The 21,561-nt window shown below is 47.0% G+C and overlaps 1 protein-coding gene across 11 annotated transcripts in view; it reads left to right on the top strand.

Annotated features, from left to right (window-relative positions):
* LOC148478344 (receptor-type tyrosine-protein phosphatase F-like) overlaps window positions 1-21,561 on the top strand; it is a 944,179-nt gene that overhangs the window by 298,131 nt on the left and 624,487 nt on the right. For all 11 annotated transcript variants that reach the window (XM_088455649.1, XM_088455645.1, XM_088455652.1 and 8 more), the window contains exon 3: window positions 5,022-5,080. The gene's annotated coding sequence lies outside the window, so the exon portion shown is untranslated. The remainder of the gene's footprint in view (window positions 1-5,021; window positions 5,081-21,561) is intronic.

Genomic DNA, 21,561 nt, shown 5'->3' with positions numbered 1-21,561 from the left:
GGGAGGGTTAGGTTTAGGCTGCGGGAAGGGTTAGGTTTGGCTGCGGGGGGAGGGTTAGGCTGCGGCGGGGAGGTTTAGGCTGCGGTTGGGAGGGTTAGGCTGCGGTGGTGAGGTTTAGGCTGCGGTGGGGAGGTTTAGGCTGCGGGAGGAGGGTTAGGCTGCGGGAGGAGGGTTAGGCTGCAGCGGGGAGGTTTAGGCTGCGGTGGGTAGGTTTAGGCTGTGGCGGGGAGGTTTAGGCTGCAGTGGGGAGGTTTAGGTTGTGGCGGGGAGGTTTAGGCTGCAGTGGGGAGGTTTAGGCTGTGGCGGGGAGGTTTAGGCTGCAGTGGGGAGGTTTAGGCTGCGGTGGGGAGGTTTAGGCTGTGGTGGGGAGGTTTAGGCTGCAGTGGGGAGGTTTCGGCTGCGGTGGGGAGGTTTAGGCTGCGGGGGGAGGGTTAGGCTGTGGGGAGGGTTAGGTTTAGGGGTATGGTTAGTATACTTACGTAGTTGTGTCTAGATTCTTACCCAGTTGGGATTCTGAGCACCTGGATCCTGAGTGCCGGCATCCCGTAACCGATCCCCAAAGAGACACCAGAATGCTGGTGGAGTGTGGTTTCCAAGGCTCCTGACTGATAGTGATACAAGCCTACAGTGGTAATAGTTCAATTACAGGTCTTCCTGGTCAGTCTCTGCTAATTTGTAAAAAGACTTGGATTTTCATTTCCACTTGGTAATGGGGGGGGAATTTAGAAGTAGGCTTGAAATATTTTAATATAGTTAAAAAAAAAACTGTACAGAAAAAAATGCATTACATAAATAAAAGAGCACTTGTTAATTTAGTTTTTTGTTATCGGGAAAACAGGAGCTCATGTTACCACTGCCGATAGTAGTGCTATTACTGGTTATAAACCCTAAAGGGTAAGGTCTTGTAGTCCTTTAATGAATATGCCACATAGAGCGCGCAGTGCCATTTGGGAACAAATGGCCATGATGATATATAGGGAGTTTTTTTGAGGATGGTGGATCCACTGTAACTGTTTAATATCCTGCAATAACATGGAGATGTACAAATTACATTGCACCCCGAGTATTAATGACTCCCAAAAACAGAACCAGCAACGTCTTCAAAAATTATATTTGTCATTCGCCAAGAACTGACCACCAACTGGAAGATTTTCCCATAAACATGTAATCAGGATAAAGAAATTGACATTAAAGTCTTTCATATACAGAAGAAAATCTGTCCAAACTCATTATAAATGCTAAGACCATAAATGCTGCTTAATATCAGGATAATTTGTGATTCATTGGCAGTACCCATTTATACATAGGCACATGTACTGTACACCGAATGGCTTGTGAGAGTCATAACTGTTGCTCTCTTGTCTTATGGACTGGATCGTTTCCTGCAACTGAAATGCCAATTATCCATGGAGGTTGGTGTGATCTCCATCTGCCAGCTCCAGGAGTTAATCAACAGCGCGTCGGGATCCCTTCCAGCCAGCAGCCCCGCTCCTTTATGACTCAGAATCTGCTCGGAGAATGGTTAATGTCCTTACATTCGTGCGGCCGGCGCCAGCGCTGAAAGCTGTCATTTTTCAGTGCTTAAACCTTGCAACGTGCCGTACTATGGAGTTTAGCCTGTTTGGATTTTGTTGTAAACCTCTTAGATATGATATGTGCAATCCTCTTATACACAAATTCCTTGTAGCATCTGACAGAATATAATGAAAAGGATAACAGGCTAAACAACTAACGCTGTCAGATGGGGTAAATCTTTGCTAAAAGCGCCGTGGGTTTTAAATTCTGCCTGCATGGAAGTGGAGTCGTCACTCGTACGCTGTGGAGGAAACTGTTTTGTGGTCTGCCCACGATATATTAATGCACCGGCGACTAGGGACATAACTGCAGCACGTGGTACCAACACACCAGCGCCAAGCGGTCCTCATGTGTCGGTTTCTTGTAGAAGCAACTTGGCACATTTTGAAAATCACCTTCATGTGAACTTAAGGGGTGGGGTGATTACACAAAACCCATCTCTTTCCTCATCACCATCCAACAGGATGATGATATGCCTTCCGAACATGTGTTGACTTCATGAGGGGGAGGCATCACCGGGACTAGGAGACCTAGTGGCTCTCTGTTAGTGATGGCCATCAGTGATCACCAGTTATGCAATGGATGACAATCGATGGTTTCACCAACTGAAGGTCATCCTTATTCATTGACTGACTGGCCTGTGGGCCAATCAGATCCTGGGGCGGGGCTACGTGGGTCCCGAGGCGGAAGTATGGGCCTGATTCAGAGCCGGACGCTCTGACCAGAGCGCTCGCTCTGAATCAGGGCCCTCCTACCTCAACTTGGAGCGGCCTCATGGACGCTCGCATAGCTGTGGGTTACCACCCACAGCTATAGCGAGCGTCCATGATGATGGTCGCGATGGTCAAGACCATCGCGACCATCGGGCTTGCGAGGAGACCCTGCGGTAGGGTCTCGCTGCTGCAAGCCCTGGAGTGATTTTGGCTCTATCAGAGCCAAAATCACTCCCACTGACATCACTACTGATGTCAGTGGGGCCGGGTCAGACGGTAGGCGTTCCCATGGGAACGCCTCCGTCTGGCAGCCACGCCCCTGGCACGCCCACCAAAGGGAACGTGCTGTCACTCACCATCGACAGCACGCCCCCTTTGGTGTGAGACCCCGAGCGACGGATTCCCCGTCGCTCGCCGGGTCTCGCGCATGCGCACGACGGAGCTCCCTCCATCATGCGCAATTAGGCACCATCGACCCGCTTGCGAGCCTACAGCACTCGCGAGCGGATCAGAATCAGGCCCTATGTTCCGTGTTCCGTCACCATGTTAAAAAAATAATAATTATTCAGTTATTCTATATCCATCGATGGAGGGAAACCATTTGGTTTGGTAAAAACATTAAACATCGGCAATAAACCATCAATGATTATGAATCATCTCTACTCTCTGTGGCAGCAGAAGTTAAGTGTTCCAAGGATGCTCTGGTGGTCCGAAGGCACCCTGCATGCCAATAGAGGTGTCACGCGACATCTACCGTGCCGTCCCCTGCGGCCTGGCCAGAGACACCTCTCTGCCACCCTTAGTTACGGTCCTGCTATCCGAATCCCATCAGTGCCATCACTGTCATGCTAAGACACTCGGCATATGGAAAGATAGCTCGTGTCAGAGGAGTATCCATACTGCAGTCCATTGGAGTTGGCGTGGATCAGACTTGTGTGAATTTGTTAGTGGTCATTTTATCGGCCAAATTAAAGTAGATTTGACCCAAAATGGATGCATGGGCCGGGCTCCACCAAAAATGGTGGGGAACCATTAAAACCAGTCTGGAATGTAAAACCTCCTGGATGGCAATGCAGTCATCGGATGAATGTGATCCGCGCGTGTGTTTGTATACTGATTGGGCGAGCCCCGCGTCATAAATCTGCATCACGGATCATAAATCTGCATAGCCAGGACAGAAAACAAAATACATACAGTACATAAATGTTTAGTTTAATTGTTGGGAAAATAATGTTGCCATTGTGCTACTGCTGTCAATGAATATAAATTAGTGTAAACAGAAAATTAGTGATCATCAGAATCTGCACAGTTGTGTTTTATACATTCATTTGTCTACTATAGGCCCCCATACATCAGAGATTGATTGCAGCAATCTTGCAATTTGCAATCGATTGTGTATAAATATCTTTCCCTTTTTCAATTGATGGCAGATTGCAGAATTGCCACAATCGATTGAAAAAGGGAAAGATGTACACAAGGGAGGTGATTTGTGCTGATTGGGATGCGGTCAGAATGCCGACGCCGGAATCCTGACACTTGTCAGAATACCGGCGCCAGTATCCCGACCGCCGGAATCCCAAAGTTAAGTATTGGGGTTAGGGGGATGGTAAGTGGTTAGGCACTAAGGTAAGGGTTAAGGTTAGGCTATGGAGAGGGAGAGTTAGGTTTAGGCACTAAGGAGGGAGGTTAGGTTTAGTCAACGGGAAGGGAGGGTTAGGGGTTTGGTTAGGCTTGATTACCTGGGGGCATCTGCATTCTAACCTGGCCGGGATGCTGGCGTCGGGATTCTGATCGGCGGGATCCTGAGCGCTGCCATTCCGTACCCAACCTGTGCTGATTAAGGTCAAAATATGTGTAATGTTTTGTTTGTTTTTTTATAGTAAAACCAGTATCGGGCGTAATAGTCACAGTGGGCTGATTCTGAGTTGAAGGTATCTCTGTGCATGGACGCGAATGGCAAGTTTTTGCATACAGCGCACGTGCAGATGCAAATTATTGCATATGTCCGTCCTATTCTGAGTCGGACGGAACCCGCATGTTTCTGTCTTTTGGTGAAATTGTCCGTTTCGGGGCGGCAACAATGAGGGTGCACGGAGTCGGCCTTTCTTGTGGGAGTGCCGTGGGTGCGTATGTAACCTCCATGCAATTTCTGATTGGTGCGTAGGGAGAGGGGCAGCCTCTTGCGGGTCTCTTGCAGCTAGCATGAGCTGATGCACGTGGCGATTACGACATGATGACGGTTGCGCGGCTGGCTTAAATAAATGGGCGGTGTGGGTGTTCACTTGCAGGCGCACAAACCCCAGCATTAGACGTACGGATTCTCGCATTAGAATCAGATCTTTCTGCGGCTGACCGTAACTACAGCTGCTTTGCATACGACTCGGAATCAGCAAATACGTACAAATCTGTGTATCGCTACAGAGCTACTGTACATGTGATACATGATTACAGTGTTGTACTTAGCAAGCCTTGTGCTGGTTCTGTGCTGTAATACAAAAGAGCAGCCAGGAACAATCTGGTGACTATAGCTGAAGATAGGAAGCAAAGCTTAGATGGATCATTCCGTGGATCTGATCCCTGGCCACTGACTGCCATTCTTACATACTGTACCATGAGACAGATAGGGGTTATAGACTTTTGCTGATTGGTAACGTTTGCCTTTATCTGTCAGTGACGTAAACGCCAGACCACTTGCACATTAATAATTGTCTTTTTTTTTTTTGTTCAATGCAGGATTAAACTTTAAGGACATCTCATAATTCAGACGGAGCAGCCGACATATTCAGCGTGAGGTAGGTTGCTTGTTTTGCTGGCGTATAGTACTTGATATGGGACCACCTTCCTTCCTCACATTGAGCCCCGATTCAGACAGCCACACACGTTCTGTCTGCGGACGTTTCTCTCCACTGTGAGCATCTAAGCGTGTGTCGTGGCTGTACGCGCAACTTTGAGCAACTGAGTTATGCGCACCACAGCAGTAACCCCATTTGTGGCCGAGCGGGTCATGTACCAATATGTTATTGTCAGCATAATGATTCTTGAATGTCAGAATGAAGGAAGTAGGGATGGCGAGCGACCATTGATGATTCATAGTCATCAATGGTTTATGGCTGATGTTGAATGCTTTTGCCATCAATGGGGGAGAACCAGCATAACCAAATGGGTTTTTTTACAAGGTGCCAGGACACTGAGCATAGCTCCGCCCCTGGCACTCGTGAAACCCTGCCCCTAGGTTCTGATTGGCCCACGGGCCAGTCAGTCAAAAAACAGGGATGACCATTGGTTGGTAAAACCATCATTGGTCATCCATTGCATAGTTGAAACCATCGATGGCTACTTGCTATTTTGCCATCAATGGTTGATGGTTACCACACCAATGGCCATCTCTAGAAGGGAGAATTAAATGTTAGGGATTGTTCCTAGGGATTTAGTGAAACATGTGAAATTGCCATAGCAACCAATGAGATGGTAGCTTTCTGATTCAGAGCTGGAAAGAGAACCTGATTGGTCCTGCCACCACCTTTTCCTGTGCACAAGGTTTTTTAACTATTACTAAAATGCCATGTTAGTGTGCTGATGTTCCTTTAGGCACAGTCTATGCATCCAGGGTCTCATTTACAGCAAGAATCCAGCTGATGGGACAAACTATATATATATATATATATATATATATATATATATATACTGTATATATATATATATATATATATATAATTATATATTATATATATATAATGTTCTTGGGGAGGGGTCATGCTCATGGGGTACGCCTTAGCTTCTAAAGTTCTGGGCCACCTCTCTGCCCCCTTTAATACGGAATGCTCCTGCCTCTGGTATAAGGGGCACCGCAGTAGTCCCTATTTTTTAGGGGCACATTCTGAGTCGAATGTAGAAGCGGCTGCATCTTTTGCTGTGTCTGTGTCTTTATGCCGATGCTGCTACAAAGGCCCCGGTGTACATCCTCGCGTCCGCATGTGTAAGAACTGAAACACCATGGGGTATATTTACTAAAGGTTGATTTTTTTTTTTTAATCGATAAAAATCAATGAACATCGATGTTGTTTTTCGATGTATTAGTCAATGTGTGATTTAGCCCCAGAAACACAACATCAATTTTAAATTTCTGAAAATCGATTAAATATACCCCTAACTGTTAGCGTCTGTGGACCCCGAAATACCAATTGGTGTGTCTTTAAAAGCACCATCGGACGCACCATCGAAATTTTCACCAGCCCTATGGCAGGTGCAATTATTCCGTCTCTGTATGGCCTCCTGTGTGAGCAGTTCAGCGTCTCTGTACAGTACCGCACTCAGCGTCCTGCCTGCGACAATCCTACAAGACACGTCATCTCCGTGCATCTTTTTAGTCACCCCTCTGCTACCTCCCTGTCACCTTCCAGGAACGCTCCTCACATTTCTGCTACCGTGCCTGTAAATTTGACCTGTGGCTCTAGGCCTGATTCAGCAAGGATCACAGTCGCTTATACGCACGCAATCAGCCGATTGTTGCGTACTGCGCATGCATATGCATCGCAGTGTGCGAACTAGCTATTGCGATCGGGGCTGCGATCACAGAGCTATGCAGACCCATCCCATACTGGTTGACAGGAAGTGCCATTTGTGGGTGGCGACGGGGGGGGGTCGCTCACACGCAGGCGTGCCAGTGCGTTGGGATGGCGTTGCAGGGACGTGCATAAATTATGCACTGCGATACCATACACGGCCTGAGGCCTCATAGCGTGCGCAGAAGTCAGCAATTCCTGAGTGACGTCTGACCTGCCTTATCTGCGTATGGGTCAGATGTTACTCGATGTTACTGATTGTTTCACTATGTTGCCAAAGTATGTGAGTAAGGGGAAGTGGGCGTCCTTATGTCAGGCTGCGATCGCAATGCGAATGCAAACATTTGCATATCACCGCTGATATTAGCAACTGTGTTGCGTGCGTATAAGCAGAATAGCGATCCTTGCTGAATCAGGCCCAAAATCGTGACGCATGGGCGGTGAGACTCAGACATATGCCCAGCAGAAAAACATTGCTCCACTGAGTCCGATATCGCTGCTGCGCCCGACTCAGAATCAGCATCCGCCTTACAGTCCCCTCAAATCGAGACCAAATGAGGACAGTTGATTCTCAGGTCTGGACTTTGGGGCTAATTCATCATTGCACAATGCTGAACGCAGATTCCCAATTATGCGCAGAACAGTTCCTGTGTGATCGCACGCTGCCCCTGCTCTGCCTGATGGATAGGCAGAGGCGTTTGCAGGGCGGTGCGGGGTTGGGAACGGTCGACTTCCAGGAGTGGCAAAGCCAGGGGCTGCGTCCAGGGACTTACCCAGCTGGGCGGCGCTGTCCGTCCCAGCCTGTGACCTTGGTCGCAGTGTCAGGATCACAAATGCAGCAGGCGGTGTCAGGCACCTCCCTGCTGCATTCGCATATTTGTAAGGACGGATGCGCCAAGCTGCTTGCCTGCAGCTTCGCATTTCCGTCCTGTGCTGAATCACCCCCTTTGTCCTAATTTCTCTTCGGGTAATTGATATGAATTTCATGGTTAGGATTAATAATACATTAAAGAGCGTCCTAAGAATCCTAGCAGATGCTTTCATACCTATCTTTGCTCTGTCAGTTCTTGCAGTGTCTGTTTGCTATGCAGCCCTTGTTTCTGATCATTCTCAGAGAACGAGAAAGGAAATGGAGAGAGAGAGAGAGAGACGAGACACAATTCTTGGCTGCAGCTCACGGACACTACATTAAACCTTGATTTAATGTTACTGACAGAACTATTTCAATAGAGCTCATGCAGTTTGACAACTAACATGCTGATGGTTTGGCGGGTGGGAATTCTCAAATACTTAAAGATTCTGTAGCATGCCCAGGTACGGGTGGGCAGACAGGGATTAATAAAAGGGGGAATGTGTGGTGACATGCCTGTGCCAGGCTGAAAATGGAACAAGTTATAATGTTACCTTAATATCTTCCCGTCCATGGAACTGCCTGTGAGCTCACCTTGGGGCTCTTGGAGGATTTTCAGTCTGTATAGAACCCATAAAACGCTGGACTGTAGTGGGCAGTATTAAAGCAGTTGCAGGTGATGTCTACCACGGTTTATGCTGATATAAAAATAAAAATCTAATACATATAGTAATATGCTGATCAGTTATGTATAGAGGGCCTGATTCAGACCCGCTCGTAAGCGCACTGCACTCGAAAGCGGGTCGATGGTGGCCCAGTGCGCACACGCGAGCCCCGGAGCGAGCGCAAAAAGCGCTCGCTCCGGGACTCACTACAAAAGGGGCGGCTGACGATGTTGATCTTCAGCTCGCCCCATTTTGTAGGCGTGGCGAGGGGGTGGCTACACAAACGGAGGCGTTCCCAAGCGAATGTCTGCCGTTTGTGGGCGGCCCCACTGACATCACCAGTGATGTCAGTGAGAGAGCTTCCAGCTCTATTTGAGCCAGAAGCACTCTGGGGCTTGCGGCCACGAGGGTCTCGTCGCAAGCCCGATGGTCGTGATGGTCTTGACCATCGCGCCCATCATCATGGCCGCTCGCAATAGCCGTGGGTGGTAACCCACAGCTATGCGAGCGGCCAAGAGGCCGCAACTAAAAAAACCTGCGCCCGCCCTGATTCAGTGCAGTATTATTTCCTCCTATAACTCATTGCAGACGTGTCTGGTAGATGGACCTTCAGCGACACTCAGGAGAGGCCATCTGATGCAATACAGATCTATACTCACAATGGTGTGGGACCATAAGGATATGTCATAGTGTTTTGATTTAGCCTTGTGATGTAACCGGCTCCGGAAAATCTCAATTAATAATAGTGGAAGATGAACCTGTGTTTTTTTGGGGGGTAATGGTGTCAGCTATTCAGGGTACCATACACACAGAAATTAGGCACCTTGCTTGGAGGCTGATAATATTTTTGGGGGGATGTGTGTTTTTTAATGAAGCTTTCCTGTGTTTGTACTGTGGGCCTGATTCAGACCCGGTCACTAGAGGTGGACACTCGTTCCAAGCGTATGCAAATTCAGCTAAGTGACGTCAAGGCAGGCGATCGCACGGCATGGCATAAGCACGCCCACTATGTCTTGGCGTGGGATCACTTTGTGTATGTAGATGCCCACCAGCCTGTCTTTAGCCGCCCACTTGCGCACGTCATCTCCAGGAAGTATATACAACCATCACTACATCGGGTTCCATCGGAACTGACCGCATCGCTTGTGGTTGACTGTCCCCTCCGCAAACACTGCGAGCACTTCAGTGTATAATTCAACCAGGTGACGTGTACTATGACGCTGCCTGTTAATTATGCACACCTCTGAAATGGCGTTAAGATGCTCAGGCACGCCTGTGTTCACACCTCCACTCCCCCGTTTCGAGTGGCCTGCCCCTGTTACCACCCACAAATTGCTTGACCTGTCACTCATTCAGCTGAGCTGTCTCTGCTGGGCGAGCGATTGCTTCCCGACCGCTTGGACTAGTTCGAGCACGTGCACTGCGATGCATATGCATGCTCACTTTGCAAAACATCGCTCGCTCGGAGCGATCGCTTGCTAGCGAACGGGTCTGAATCAGGCCCTGTGTCGGGCGGTAGCACTATATAGTTTCTGTGTTAGGTGCATCCAGCATTGGTAATAACAGTATGGTTGGGTATGAGACCAACACAGTATTTCAGAAGCATCATCACCACGGACAGTCCCAGATTGGGAAGATTTCTCCCTGGATTCATGTCCATGAACATCCCTATCACAGCGTCCGTGAACATCCCTATCACAACGTCCGTGAACATCCCTATCGCAACGTCCGTGAACATCCCTATCGCAACGTCCGTGAACATCCCTATCGCAACGTCCGTGCACATCCCTATCACAACGTCTGTGAACATCCCTATCGCAACGTCCGTAAACACCCCTATCGCAACGTCGTGAACATCCCTATCGCAACGTCCGTGAACATCCCTATCGCAACGTCCGTGAACATCCCTATCCCAACGTCCGTGAACATCCCTATCACAACGTCCGTGAACATCCCTATCACAACGTCCGTGAACATCCCTATCACAACGGTATTAACACAAGTATCTTATTTATCTCATGACCGTGAAACCCTCATCTCTGCCCCTCATGAGCCTGTACTTATCAGCGAATGGGAACACGTAAAATAAAAAGTCGCTGCGCGTGACGACGGTAATGTCTCAACGCATGTGCAGTGCAATGTAGACGCATGTGCAGTTTGCTGATAATCGGCCAACTGCGTCAATATCGGCTTTGCATACATCATACTTGCCTACTTTTCCGTAACCTGTGGGAGGCTCCCAATTTTTCAGAAAGCCCCCCACACCCCTGGAAGAGTAGGCACTTCTCCGCATCCCGCCCAGCTCCTAGTGAAGTGGCCAGAATGCGGAGAATCTTACCGGGAATCCGCGGTCTGTAAAATAATGGTTGGGCCTAATGAAGCGATTCTATGATAATTGCGTCATTTGGCACCGCCCCCTATTCAAATATGCCACGTGGGGACAGGGCCTAATGGCGCTGATAGTCCGGCCCCCGTACCCATCACCGCCCACCTGCATCTCCTCTCCGGGCTTCTCCAGGAGAGGGAATATGAAGAGTCGGTAAGTATGGCGTACATATTTTATCATGCTCTAGTATAAGAGCACTCGCCGTCCTGCTGTATAAAATCCACACAGGAACTTACCAAATCCTATTCTAATTAGGGATGTGCAGGCTCGGATTAGCTCGGTTTTGCACACCAGGTTCGGATTTTTTCCCTCAAAAAAATGGGACCCGTTTTTTGGAGGGAAAAAAATCCGAACCTGGTGTGCAAAACCGAACTAATCCTAATACACACTATACAGCACACTCTATATAATAAGCCGTTTAAAGTCCAGGACTGGTGTTATAAAGAGGGTCGAGTATAATGGAGGTGGTTCTACAGTATCTTCGTGTGCTTTTGTGCAAACCATCTACCTCGTGTTTAGTGAGGGTGGTATTATAAAAGTAAATGAAGCAATAAATGTTGAAAGTAAAATGAGAATTACAATTATCTAGGCAAGCAACCCCCCCCCCCCACCACCACCTCGATTTCACATGATTGTACTTTAAATAAATAGTTCTAAGTGGGGTTTGGGCTGTTAAGTGCCACGTAGCTTATGAAAATGAATTTGAATGAAAAACATTGCATTTCTGCTGTTCTAACCTGCTCATTACACCGGCAAATTGCAGCTGGCTTTTTGTCAGAGGGAAAATGTGAGCCCGGGATTTTTTATTTGTATTTTTTATTTTTTTTTGCAGTCAATTATGATTGGGATCTGTTATGCTCAAAAGCAACAATTCCAAATGAGCTGCTAGAAGTTTATGGAAGGAAGGAACGATGGATTGTAAGAGGGGGGCATGGAAGAAGCCGGATGGTTACCGCTGATGTTTTCATCTCGAAAATGTGAAAATGTTTTTAATGTCCATTGCTGCCTCTTGTTTAGATCTAATTACACCAGCCGCAGTGCCGCTACTATGTTAATAGCTCTCAAGTGAAAGTACGGGACTGACTTCAAACCGAGCTGGTGCAATTATTATTATTTTCCCCCCCTCTAACCAGCGTACATACAACCTCCGCCCTCCACAATGCCTCAACGCTTCACATTTCCATCTACATACACGTCTAATTCCCTGCACTTACAGGAGCAATATGGAACAAATTCAAAACAGGCAGCATATTGTACGGCGCAAAATAGAAGGCGAACGGGGGATTTTTACTTATGGCAAAATAACGATAATTTGACTTCTTAAACAATCGGAAGACGGCCCTCGTCCAGGCCTGCACATCCGGGGGTTTTACTCTTGCACCGAAAAAGACAGATACATTTCCTCACTTAGGGTTCGCGTAGAGTTGGGCAAAAATCGGAAGCGCCAAAAAGACCCCCGGAAAAACGGTGCGTTTTGCTTAGCCTGCAGAGTTGGCCGTATTGCACGATGCATGCAGCTCGCCAAAGTTGGCATATGCATCCGATTTACGCCCAATTTTATCTGTTCTGTAATTCACTCCCCCCCCCCCCCCCCCGTATATTACACTTCTGCAAGTTGCTCATTCCACCTACTGTAACCTATGTAATGTGCCCAAGATGGCTGCTTTGCCTGGATGAGCAACAAGTGGAACATTTTATGCAGTATTGGTCACTTTTAATTTTACCCGTGTATGTCTTATTTCCACGTGTTGTTTATCTGACACATTGTAACCTAAGTAGTACACTCAAGATGGCTGCCGCACCTGGCACACTCCTAAGTATATGGGCGTATATATAATGGGTGCGGGGTTTGCAGTGCACACGGGCCCTTTGGTCCAGGGGGGCCTACACCACACAACCTGAAGCCATAATTATACATACTTCTCCAGAGTCCTGCGTCGGTCGGCACTGCAGTAACGGCAGAAATCACTGGGTTAATGGCACGGTGGCGATTTTCTCTGTGTTCTAGAGAAGACCCTGGGAACATGGCACAGTTGCCATGTTCCCAGGGTGAGCTGCGCATGTGCAGTAGACAGAATCTGCTGCACAGCTAGAGAGGAGGGGTCCCGTACGGAGCCTGCACACGGTCCCTCTCCTTGCTTATGGTGCGTACACACGGTACGATCAGTCAGCGATAATGATATCGCTGACTGATCGACCTGCACTTCCCGGAGTGCTGGATGATCGATATTGATCATCCAGCACACCACCAACCTACCAACGAAGGGCAGCGACCCGCGACCCTATAGTGACCTGTTCGATGGACGATATATTTATCATGCATACGTCCCGGCGCATTGCAGGTTGTTGGTGGGTTGGAGGCACTGAAAAATGCACAATATGAACAATAACGATATAATCGATATCGTTCATATCGTGCATTTTTATCGTACCGTGTGTACGCACCATTAGACCGCCTCTGCCTGTGCAGGATGAACATGCATGGTTCTGATGATCTTGTAAAGTTTGTGTATCTTGCTTTATTTCGATCAGATTTAGATCCTGCGCACTGAGGGCTTGATTCAGACCTGCTCGCGAGTGCTGAGCGCTCACAAGCGGGTCGATGTTGGCCCAGTGCGCATGCGCACGATGGAGCCGGCTCCGTCGTGCGCATGCGCGAGACACGGATAGCGACGGGCAAACCGTCGCTCCGGGTCTCGTACCAAAGGGGGCGTGCTGTCGATGGTGAGTGACAGCACGCCCCCTTTGGTGGGCGGGTCGGGGACATGGCTGCCCAGACGGAGGCATTCCCATGGGAACGCCTACCATCTGGGGCTGGCCCCACTGACATCACAAGTGATGTCAGTGGGAGAGCTTTCGGCTCTGTTAGAGCCGAAAGCTCTCTGGGGCTTACGGCAACGAGACCCTACCACAAGGATCACGTTGCAAGCCCGATGGTCGCGATGGTCTTGACCATCGCGACCATCTTCCTGGCCGCTCGCTATAGCTGTGGGTGGTCACCCACAGCTATGCGAGCGGCCAGGAGGCCGCTCTAAAAAAAACAGAAGGCCGGCCCTGATTCAGAGCGAGCGCTCTGTCAGAGTGTCCGGCTCTGAATCAGGGCCTGAGCTCATGAAATAGCGTCAAGCTGCACACAGCCAATAGGGACCCCTAACTATTACAATAGAATCAAACAGAAAATAGAATGGTGTAGCGCTCATCCTGTTTGGTACTTCACAGTGGTTTTTGGTGTACCAAAAATAAAACTGTTTCCATAGGAGTATATGTCCTCTAATGATATGTAGTAATTATTGGTTAATGGAAAGTAAATAGCAGTATCAGATGTACAGGATAATACTTTACTTCTATCAAAAAATTTTAAAACACCTAAAAACTGTATGAATGCAGATCATAGAAAACCAAATGAAGTCCTGAAGTATTGGTGATTCAAAATCATTTAAGAGTGATTCATTAAATATATATTAGACCTCATATAATGGCAAAAGTCTCTTGTTGCAAGAAGAAGTCCAAATATAATAAGTATGTTGGAAAAGTCTGGGTAGACTGCGGCGTCCCGCTAGTCCACCTCTTGTACTATAAATAGCAAAAAAAGATCAATATATTCTCACCAGTGCCTGGGATGGTCTTCTTGGGAGTGTGAGCTGGGGAACTGGGGCAGTGAAGAGGATCTCCTGGCTAGACTTCCTCCCCTACGGACGGGATAACCGGCGTTGCGTCTGTTGCCAGACACGCTCCGGCACTCGTTACTTAAAGGGGGCTGGTCGATGCCTAGGGAGGGGATGTACCGGCGAGGGTTCTGATGAACCGGTCGTTGGGCACCCCCTCTTGACGGAGTCTCACCTCTAAGTCGCACACCAGTTGTCCTGCTTCCACTCTTTACTGGCTCGTTGTCCGTATTCAGTCTTCCTGGGCCGCTGGTCGATTGTGCTTCCGGGTAGTTCGTCAGGTGTCCGTAGCTAGCCTGACTCATCGGCTTTGTTACTTTTTCTTCGCTTAGATATTTCAAAATGTCTCTTAGGTTTTGGTATATGGTGGTATGATGCACCAACGCGTTTCAGCATTCTTTGGCCTTTTTCAAGGAGGTAGTGTAACATGTGTTGAAGGTTGTGGGGTGGTACTACTTTATTCAAATCTATCCTAATCGGTTTTCCAATTGGTTAGTGTACAGTCCATCTCTATTGGTCATCTCCTCCATAATGTAATTACCTCTTGCCGTGCTGGTATAAATGGGCTGCATCTGTTGCTGGGTTTATATGCCCAAAATGTTTGATTCTTAGGGCCAAATGTAATAGGGTGAGAGGTTAGAAAATGTGAAAGTTTAGCAGTAAATTCTCACATTGGTCTAGTTTTATCTTCAAAATGGGAAACATCTGGATGAGAGTTTAAATCATGAGAGTTTTTTGAGTCTAAAATCATGCGAGATTCCATGATCTCGGACTCTGTTACATTGGCCAAGTTTAAAAAGTGTGAGAGGTTACAGCTCAACTCTCACCTTTTCTAAACTCTCACCCTATTACATTTGGCCCCAAGTGTCTAATAGGATAATCATTATATCGTGTTTAAAAAACATGCGTTGCTCTAATTAAAAGATAATGAACAAAAATGTGTCATCATCTGATGATCGGATAAGTGATACCACTATGTGATGTGAATATATCAAAGATACATTCAACATTATGTCGTCTCTGCTCAACGACTAATGAAGGATAGCATGTATATAGGTGTCATTTCACAAGGTATTCCTTGTACTGGAAATCAATCTCCTGTCTCTTTAAGGGTTGTTTTGCCTCAGTATTTGTGGACATGTACCAATTGGATAGATTGTCTGATGATGCTAATATTTATAATATACAAAGTGGATCCTTTCTTATTGAGCGATGCCTCTTGGGTATGACAGTAGGATAGATGTATTGTAGGGGTAAGACGAACAGAGGCCAAACATAGTGGCTGCTAAAGGTTCTAGTGTATTCATGAGTTAATCCTTAGAGATCTAGACATTGGGGTACTGTATCTTGCTTTAGTATTCTGTAGCTCCCACATTACGTGTCATCTCTTCCAGGCATTGCCTATTCCGCTTAGTGTAACCTATATACGGCCCAAAGAGGGTGTAGTAGGTATTACCGCCAGCCGCATGGCCGGCAGTTCAAATCCCGACAGCGGCAGCACGGCAAGGGTGAAGATCCCGATCGTCCCTAAGGTAAGTATCGCTAACCTAATTCTACCCCCTAACCCTAACCCTCCCTTAGGGGTGTCTAACCCTAACCTCCCCCCCAAGTGCCTAACCCTAATCCCCCCTCTAAGTGCCTAAATCTAACTCCCCCTTCCCCGCTGCCTAAACCTAAGTCCCCTGGGGGGTGCCTACCCCTAACCTCCCCCCGTGGGTGCCTAACCCTGACCCACCCTTCCCCTAGCCTAAACCTAACCCTCCCGGGGGGGTGCCTCACCCTAAGTCCCCCCGGGAGCCCTAAACCTAACCCTTCCCCCCGCGCGGCTGTCCGCGCCCGGCTTACCTTCGTTCGGTCTTCCGGCGCATGGTTAATGACAGGCGTCGAGTTTTCGACACCTGTCATTAGTACCACGCCGGGATTAGAGAGTCTGGAAGCCGGCGGTCGGCATTTAGACCGTCGGCTCCCAGACTACATCCCACCCAGAATGGCTGCCTGACATGGCACCTTAATGGGCAGGATGAATAGTTCTTGGATCTGATGCCCCAAAATGTTGTTCTCACCTTTGTATTATGTTTATGGTTTTCTGCAAATCTAAACCTCTGTAAAGTGACTTGAGTCCCACTGGAGAAAAGTGCTGTAGAAATAAAATTAGTATTAGTAGTAGTAGTCTATGCACAGTTACAGCACACATTACAGTAAATGGTCAGTGTACATTACAGTGTTATCTATTATTAATAGTCGCAGTGATCATGTCAAAGCAACTGAAAATAAGACTTAAAGACAAAATTATGTGTTTTTATCAAGTTCACATCAATACACAAGATGTCACCTTCCCCTATAAAAGATCAAATTGATTGCTAATAACACTGTAATAAGGCAAATCAATCACAGCGGCCGCATTACTCTAGTGTTGTCTTATAAGGGAGGGATTCAGCCAATCAGAAGCGGAAACATTTTATGGTGCATGTGCGGATGAGTAGAATGCATTTGCGTCCATTATGCGAAGTGTAGATCCCGCTATCCCTCATGGCATAATGCATCGTCCGTCGGTGTGACGTACGTTTCAGGAAGGCCTTTGGAGCATTGACTAAAAAAGCGGCTTTAAGTGTCTGTGCTTAGGTACGGGATCCCGGCGGTCCGGTAAGTACCCTCCCGCAGCCTAACCCTAACCCCCCCGCAGCCTAATCCTACGCCCCCTCCTCCCTGCAGCCTAACCCTCCCCTTAACCTTGATACTTACCATCGGTATGCCGGCGGTTGGGATTCTGTAGCCGGGATTCCGGCGCCAGCATTATAACCGCTGGCATCCTGATCTCTGGGATGCCGACTAACTCCCTGGAAAATGTGTTTTAGCGTTCTTGAATTTTCATTGTTTAAACTATTCCAAAACAGAATGTTCTGTGAGCAGCGCTGTATGGATCTGCTTGCTCCCTCCTCACTGTAAGAGAGAAAGTAGCAGAAATAATGATATCATTACTATGTGGGAACTGTACCGCGCTACATCAAGCCAGCCTAATCACTGCTGGTTCTGAAGCACTAATGGTATTAGCCGGGAACATGTTCATTTGATTTCCTAGCTGGCCAAATACCTTGAGATCTAGTTTCCTCCATGTTGTCTTGAGGCGATGAAGTAAAGCAGGCAATGAGCAGATCCAGCGCGCAGCTAAATATACACGCTGCCCCCTGGGTATTGCCACAGACCCTTATTTATTGTGAAGTTCCACTGTTCGCACCTTGTAGATAGCAGACTCATTTGTAATGACAGGTAGTACAAGGAATAGTCTGCAGCGTAACAATCTCCATCTTTTCGCTGAATTTTCTTAATGGCTTCAGAATGTCAAAGCGTCCTGACATCTTACCGCCTCTCTCGGGGGCTCTGCAAATCAAACTGCTCGCGCCCTATTCTGCTGCACAAAAACTCAGCCTGATATATTCCGCCGTGGACTCTGTGAATTTGAGGTTAATAGCCTTTCGAGATCTGCATTTTGCAGGAATTAATAAGTGGTCTCAGGTAGAGACGGAGACGAAATCCAAATATTTAATTCACGGAAAATCAGAGCTGTTCCCTAATGGATTCCGTTGAGCTTCTGCTTATCTCAGTTGAGAAAAAATTGTCCAAGCAGGTATTCTGGGCGACTTGTTGGTTCCACGACTGAATTTAATGTAAGGGAATTACATATCATCCCATTATAGTTCTACTGGTTAATTCTGCGAATTTGGAGAGGCCATAGGGGTCTTGTTAGACATGTTTTGTTACATATTGTCATGTTTTGTCATTCCAGCGGGAAATGAATTGTTCATGTTTGATGCCTTCTTTTTAAAGCTTGGCCAAAGCGCAATGACCTTGAAGGCACAGGGGTGCTATATGTCCATCAAGCACACGACGGCTAATTCAGAGCAATTAGGGAATTATTTGTTGCGCGAGTCGTTTATCGAGCAAGATAAATAACTATGCAGGGCCTTCCCAACAGCACAAGATTAATTCTACAGCGTGGAAAGTGGATTGTGAGTATTAGAGACAGGTTAATGAGAATATTCCACTGTAAACTGTTTTCTTGATCTGGGTGATGGCCTTAGCTTGTGCTTTTTCTAATTAGTTCAGATAAGAGTTTGATCTCTGCACGAAGGAGAATGATATGGTTTAATTTCAAGGTTTGCAATGCCAGCCCGAAAATAAGCTCACGCTCTGCTTCCCACTTCAAGGGCGCCGGCTCAAAGGCTGGCAAGATCTAGTACATCTCCCACCTAGATTAAATACAGCCAGCCTCGTACAGCACATAATTGAAAATATATGTTCATTGTGTCTTTAAAATTATTAATTCTTGCCCTGGAAGCTTTCCGGTGGTGCTTGTGTGCACGAGTTGCAGAAGTTGAGTTAAAAAAGTCAGAATTCATTTGCTTTTTTTGCTTTGTACAGTTGTGTCTACATACATCTATCCTCCGTGCGCTACAAGTCGCGTTACACATAACGCGTGAGCGCCGGGTAACTAGTTAGTACCGAGCATCTTTTCGTGCAACTTTTTCCCTTAGAATGCGTCTCATTCATAATGTGCGCTACATAACGCGTGAGCGCCGTGCAACTAGTTAGTACCGAGCATCTTTTCATGCAACTTTTTCCCTTAGAATGCGTCTCATTCGTAAAGTGATGCGGCATGCCTATATTCTGCGTGCGTCTGCGGGTGTATCTGCATGCGAAATGCTACTTTACAGTGTCAACGGCTGTCAAAGTAAAAAAGTCGAACGAAAAGACACTCGGCACTACCACGTCTCGCCATGACTAGAAGGGCTGTTTACCGCACAAGGAGGCTAGATGTATGTGGACACATCTGACCGTACAATTTAAGACATTTGTCATTTATCAACCACTCAGCTGACAAATTTTTTTCCCGTCAAAACCACACAGAAATTGTCGTTTTTCAAAAAAAAAATTTTTAATTAAGTTTAAAAAGTACTTTTTAAAATATATTTAATATTTATTATTTATTTATTAATTTATTAACAGTTTCTTATATAGCGCAGCAAATTCCGTCGCGCTTTACAATTTGAATCAACATTAACATTATACTGGGTTGTAAAAGGCATACATAAGGGTAAGAGGGCCCTGCTCGCAAGCTTACAATCTATAGGGAAATAGGTGTTGATACACAAGGATAGGTGCTACATATTACAAATTGGTCCAGCCCGATTGCTGATGTTCTTGGTGGGCTGTATAATCCAATCACATTGGAAAGTTGGCCTAGGGTTAGGAAGATGTTAAATTGAAGAAAGAGAAGATGTGATAGGTATTTACTATAAGAGAGTTAGATAGGGAGCTATAAAAGGTTAGGTGGGCGGTCCTGGAATCTGATAAGCTTGTCTGAAGAGGTGAGTTTTCAGAGAACGCTTGAATGTTTGGAAACTAGTGGAAAGTCTTATTGTGCGTGGGAGGGCATTCCACAGGGTGGGTGCAGCCAGAAAAAAGTCCTGTAACCGTGCATTGGAACAAGTAATGCGCGGGAATGAGAGACGCAGATCTTGTGCAGAGTGGAGATGTCGGGTTGGAAGATATTTTGAGATAAGTGAAGAGATGTATATTGGTGTGGTTTGGTTAATAGCTTTATGTGTGAGTGTAAGTATTTTAAATTGAATACGGTAGAAGACCGGCAGCCAATGGAGGGACTGACAGAGTGGATCATATTAATATATATAATAGACGTGCATAAATTAGCCACTGTGATGGCATACTCAGATTGCATGCGGTGAGAGATGTAATTTCTGAGACAGGTCAGGGCTGCTGTAATTGTGCGTGAGGGGCCGATGTTACTCGATGGTACCGAGGTCTGTCGGGATTCCGGCGTATATCAAACTTTCAGACAGATCTTTTGAACCAGTGATAGGTCTAATGATGATGACGGCTAGAAACAAAGTTTATGGATAGGGGTAACGTGTTCGCGTAGATGTGTACAATTGAGCATATGGGTGAACATCTGTATTGTGCTCTGGGCGCACAATGCAGATGTAATTATGGCCGTCTTGCTTGATCCTCTGAATCAGCCCCATTAGAAAAACAAGAAAATATATAAAAACAAACAAAAAAATACAAAAAACAATGTGAAATTTACTTGGGGAAAGAAAGTACAAGATGCAAACTTGTATAATTTGGTTTGATATAGAGATGTGCTGTTTGGTTCTCCAAAAACCCGAATCCAGAAAGATCTGAGTCCCGGTTCTGCTCTCCTGAGGAGATTCAGGCAAATCCGGGTCACAGTTCTGGACTTCCCGTGGTTCGGAATTCTAATTTTGGATTGCAAAAATGACATGATTTTAGCTTTTTATTTTAAGAATAAGTATGATTTACCTCATGGCCGGCGGTTCAAATACCCGACAGTGGAAGCCCGGCAGGGGTGAGGATCCCGATTGCTAATTTAGGTAAGCACCGCTAACCTAATTCCCTACCCTAAACCTCTTTTAGGGGTGCCTAATCCTAACCTCCCCCCCCAAGTGCCTAAACCTAACCCCCCTTCCCCGCAGCCTAAACCTACAGTAAGTCTCCCTGTGGAGTGCCTAACCCTAACCACCCCCCGGGGGTGCCTAACCCTAATCCCCCCTTCCCCTAGCCTAACCCTAACCCTCCCGGGGGGCTGCCTAACCCTAAATTCCCCCCGGGAGCCAATAACTTAACTCTTCCCCCCCCTCCCCCCGCGGCTGTCCGCCAGGGCTTACCTTCGATCGGGATGCCGGGCGTCGGGCTCCCGGCGTAGGTAAAATGACAGGCGTCGGGATTTCGACGCCTGTCATTAGACTTTTGCCAAGTTTAGACAGACGGGATACCGACGGTTGGCATTTAGACCGTCGGCACCCCGACTGCATACCGTTTTTTAAAAACTTTTTAACCAAACCACTTGATGGTGGTTTTGCAAAACCAAAACACGAAGATAAACAGCGGGGTCAGCACACATCTCTAGTTTGATCACAGAAGTATTGAGTAATCCTTGTCATGACGAAGGAATTGCACTTTGGTACCCCCCCCTGCTGAGTGTATGAACTCCTTATCAGGAAATGGCTATGGCAATGTTAGCCCATAATGACTGCGCAGAGCAGGACAGGAGCCATTTCTCAGTGTAGGGGGTGTTTACTTCTCTCCAGAGTCATAATGACTTCCAA

Source organism: Taudactylus pleione, unplaced genomic scaffold (genome assembly GCF_031769625.1).
Source record: "Taudactylus pleione unplaced genomic scaffold, aTauple2 ptg000662l, whole genome shotgun sequence".
Classification (NCBI taxonomy): domain Eukaryota; kingdom Metazoa; phylum Chordata; class Amphibia; order Anura; family Myobatrachidae; genus Taudactylus; species Taudactylus pleione.
The sequence above is the reverse complement of the archived record's forward strand: the minus strand, read 5'-3'. Positions and strand labels throughout refer to the sequence as shown.